Genomic DNA, 4,806 nt, shown 5'->3' on the forward strand with positions numbered 1-4,806 from the left:
TATAATATAATTTATAAAGATATTTATTTCATTAATTATAATATAATTAAATATATTTATATATTTTATTAATTATAATATATTTATAAATATTGATTTATTATAAATAATTAATTTTTTAATATATTTTTTTAGAATAAATTGATTTAGAAGATAATATTAAAATACTTACTCGGTCTTATTATAATTATTGTTCAAGGTTATTTTATACATATTAATAAAAATCAATAAATACATAAAAGATAATAATAATTTTATAAAATTATTATTATCATCATTAATTTATTTTTTATTTTTATAATTGATCATATCATTAATATTATAAAGAATATAAAAAAATAATTAGTATTATATTAAAAATTAAAATACTAACTACTTTATAATACATTTTTTTACATGATCATTAGTATAAGTGGGAAAATAGTAATTGTAAGAGAATTTAAAAATATTAGTATGTTATATAAAATAAGGATCTTAGACAACGAATTATGTCCATTTTTTGTTTAATTTTTTTTTTGTACGAAAATATTAATTTATTTTTTTGTATGACCTCTACTCATGATGTCCATTTTTTGTTTAATTTATTTTTTTCCACACCCTTTTCAACTTCTTTATTTCAATTATATTTAAAATTATATTTCAAATTTTTATTTAATAGTTGGTAAACTAAGTTAACTAGAGCATTTATAATAATTTACATATACTATAACTAAGTTAACTACACCATTTTAATAACACACGTGTATATAGACACAAATGGAATACACAATCAATGGAAATAAATAAAATTAACATTACTAATGAAAATAAATAAAACCAACAATACTCATGAAATGGGTTCATGTACAATATCTGTATGTACATGGAATATCAGTATAAAATATGTATATAAACTACACCTGATCCGTGCGTCGCCTGCGTCTAGACCTAACATATACTAGATGGTCCTGTGTCACACTCCTGGCCAACCTGAGGCATTCTTCGATCACCTCATGTGTCGATGAGCCAGGCGTGACCACCCCTAGACTCAGATGGCACTCCAACCTCTCAGCAATGTCATCACAAACTTCCTGTTACATACAAAACAAACTGATTACACAAATTATTATGCAAATATTGAGGTAAATGACGTAAATTATTAATATTACTTACCACTGCATGTCTAGGCTCCTCCGCAGATGTCGACGATGCTCCTGGCTCTGACACGTGAGGGATATCCGTCTGCGGGGCCTAAGGAACGACTCGGGGCTACGGGGCGTGACCATGAGGCAAAGGATCTAATGCGTGGCCTGGTGTCATGAAAGGATGGGAGATGCGAAAGAACCAGTCCATGTAGTCACTAGAACAGTGGCCTGGCACAACGCACACCTCACCTACTGGAATGATATGATCCTCGTAGTGCATCCACCTGTCGTGTATATCATCATACGAGACCCATGAATCGACAGGAGGAGTAGGAATGGTCTACGTGTAGCCAAACTGCCGCACGACCCTCTCTGGTCGGTAATAAACAGCAACAAGCCCCCAACGCAAGAGACCGGAATAGCATGATCTGACATGGAAGTCCCGGACCTCCCGGTGCTCCCCATAAGGGATCCAACAGATATCCGGAATCCGGAGTCGATCCAGGCGCTCCCTGTACGTCGGCATACGAATGTTCTTCACGGTCTTCTTGGTCGCAATCCACCTACACGCACGCGGAGAATCCTCGACGTACTCCTGATCAGCAGTGGAGTCCGCGACCGATGGAAAGTGCTCGTAAATCCAGCACTACAGATGTAACATCAAAATTATAAACATTAATAATGAAAGTGTAACAAATTTAAGTTGAACATTGTTGAGGCTAAATGAATGAAAAACATATTTGTTACCTGCAGCAGTGTGATGTAACCGCCAAGCTATCGGTTGTGGCTCATAGATACATCGTTCAGCTGGTCGTACATATGCACCAAAGCAGTCACTCCCCAGGCGTACCTCTCCGTCATACTGAGGTTACGAACGGCCTCCAAGTAGACAACATGGACATTGGTTGCACTCTTGTTAGCAAACAGAGTGCAACCCAAAAGATGAAGAAGATATGCGCGAGCCACAGCTGTCCAATGACCTGTCTAGCATCGGCGCTCATATATATCACGTACCCATTGCAGGCGTACGTATGGTCCACGACACTGGGCTGTCTCAACCCTTGCAAACTCTGCAGAGACCATCAATAAGTCCACCAGCATCTGAACCGCATCGTCCACGTGCAAGGGCTCAAACACGTGTAAGTCACCAATCACGGGAAGATGAAGAAGCGAGGAGACGTCGTCCAATGTGATGGTGAGCTCTCCCACCGGGAGATGGAAACTAGATGTCTCCCGGTGCCACCGCTCAACAAACGCGGACAAAAGTCCCCGACGCCAGTGTCTACCGAACACGCGATCAGAGGACTTAGTCCTGTACCAGCAACAAGTCCCTCAATGGTAGGGACAGGCCTGCCTAAATTGTGGACCTTCCTCCCATGAGAGGATAGTTTCAATTCAAGACGCTCCTGAATTGAGGTATAAAGGAACACAAAATTCGTTAAAATCATCATTTAAAGGAAAACTAATTTCAATCATAAAGTATAATTTACAAGTAACTAAAAATAAATAGTATAAATACCTCTCCCGTCCATACGCTGCAAGCAACGTGATCCGCATACTGGGTCAACACAGATGGGTCGCTCGGACCACCCGGAAATCTCTCATGCTCATCCTCAATAGCCTCTGCGCCTGTGTCCGCAGGAATGTTTGCCACAATGTCCTCTACAGCAGCTGATGCCTCCATCGGGTCATCCTGAACATCTGGCTCATCATGCGCCGCAGTCACAGCGACTCGTTGCCTCCGTGTAGATGCAGTAGGCCGTCGACGCTGCGGAGCATCATCGAAATCATCACGATCTCCTCTGCCCACACCTCTGTCAGTAACCTGGCCTAAGGCACGACCTAATCCTCGAGTCCTAACCATGATCTGCAAATGAGTGACGCAAATTCAATCACCGATTTCATTCACTCAAATTTCATTGGTCTAACGCAAATTTCATTGACTGAAAGTCGTGCAAGCTATCAAGCTTTCATTGATTGTAGGACATGTATGTCAAGAAAGGCTACACATGTTAGGCTTTTATCGGGTTAGTGTTCATTTAGTACACTATATGATTGAATGGAAATTGATTATAGATCCTAATATTATTGATATTAGATAAACAAAGCCAAAGAAAGAAGAAATCAATCTTCTTGAAATGGAAGCAACTCCTCATCTTTTGGCAAATAGAAGCCTCACTTATGTGGACTGGTCAAGCTTTATGCTTATTCATTTGGTTCAACCTATAATTTTTGGAGCAACTAGATAAAGAATTATCGATCAACATTCAAAACAGAAGAAAACTTCTCATAGATTATCCCAATAAAAAAGCAAAATCCCTTTCTTTGGCTCTCAAGTGACAAAGGTCATAAGCTTGTTCATGTCTTTATGGGCTTGAGGCACAAGTCTCAACTAACTAATTCTGAGTGTCTCACATAAATCTATCATGCCCATTTTCCAACCTATAATTTTTGGATAAAGAATGACCAATTGACTAGCAAAAATGAATAAAAAGAAGGTAATTTCTCATAAGTTATCCCAATAAAGAAGCAAAACATTCTTCTTCAACTAGTATCTCCTTTAGTAAGTTCCCAATGAGGTCAAATGAATAAGAATTTGAGCAAAATGACCAAACATCTGATTATGTGTAGCTTCATCCAAGGATATAGGACTACCCATAGCCCCAACAATCTTAAATAACATTTTAGGGTGCCAATACTTTTATGGGAGATCATGGAATCTTACCCAACATTAGGCATGTGTCTGTTTTTGCTTATTAGGATTGAAGTTAGGTGTCCATGGTATTAAACAAAGAAGACCTAGGCACACATTCCTTGCACCCACTACCCAAACACTACAAAGATTCTCTGGAGAAGTGAAACTAAACTCATAGAAACTCCTTCCCAATGAAATCATCTGTCATTGCCCAAGGGGCTTTCAATGTTTAGTTAATTGTGCACACAAATCATGCACCTTGATTGGTGGATCATCCTTGCCTATAATAAGGCATCCACGTAGTAGGGAGTCACCTTTATGGAAAGGGAGTCACCTTTGACACAAGCACATGGAAGTTGGCTTATAGGGATATCAATCATATTGGTCATAACTTAGTTAAAGGAAGTACATGGAAGTTGGCTTATATGAAGCACATGGAAGTTGGCCTATAGGGATATCAATCATATTGGTCATAACTTAGTTAAAGGAAGTACATGGAAGTTGGCTTATATGGAAGCACATGGAAGTTGGCTTATAGGGATATCAATCATATTGGTCATAACTTAGTTAAAGGAATGAATTTGTATGCAATTACATAAAAGGAAATTACATATTCGCATTAAATCAAATAAAGTATTTAGCAAATAATAAGCATACATTTATGGCAATTTGTATGAAACAGTAGATATTCATGACACTATTTATCAAATATTTAGCATACATTCAGAGGTATCAAATAATATTTGGCAATTTTTCAATTAAAATCAAACTGTGAGTTTTACGGATCAGGTGATCCGTAAGCATCTTCCGAGTCAACTTGATCCGGAAAATGTTTACGGATCACTTGATCCGTAAAGCTCATAGCGACTTTTCGACAGCGATTTCTACCATCGCCGGCAACACTGGACCAAAAAAGGTAAGGTTCACGGTGCTTACCTCGACGGTGGACACTAACCTCCTCAATGACAGCGTTGCTCTTCGCGGAAG

General features: G+C 38.2%; 1 pseudogene; it reads right to left on the bottom strand.

Moving 5' to 3' along the window:
- Positions 1 to 893: 893 nt before the first annotated feature.
- Positions 894 to 2,988, bottom strand: LOC114381681 (annotated as a pseudogene).
- Positions 2,989 to 4,806: the final 1,818 nt, after the last annotated feature.

This window comes from Glycine soja, chromosome 13 (assembly GCF_004193775.1).
Source record: "Glycine soja cultivar W05 chromosome 13, ASM419377v2, whole genome shotgun sequence".
Classification (NCBI taxonomy): domain Eukaryota; kingdom Viridiplantae; phylum Streptophyta; class Magnoliopsida; order Fabales; family Fabaceae; genus Glycine; species Glycine soja.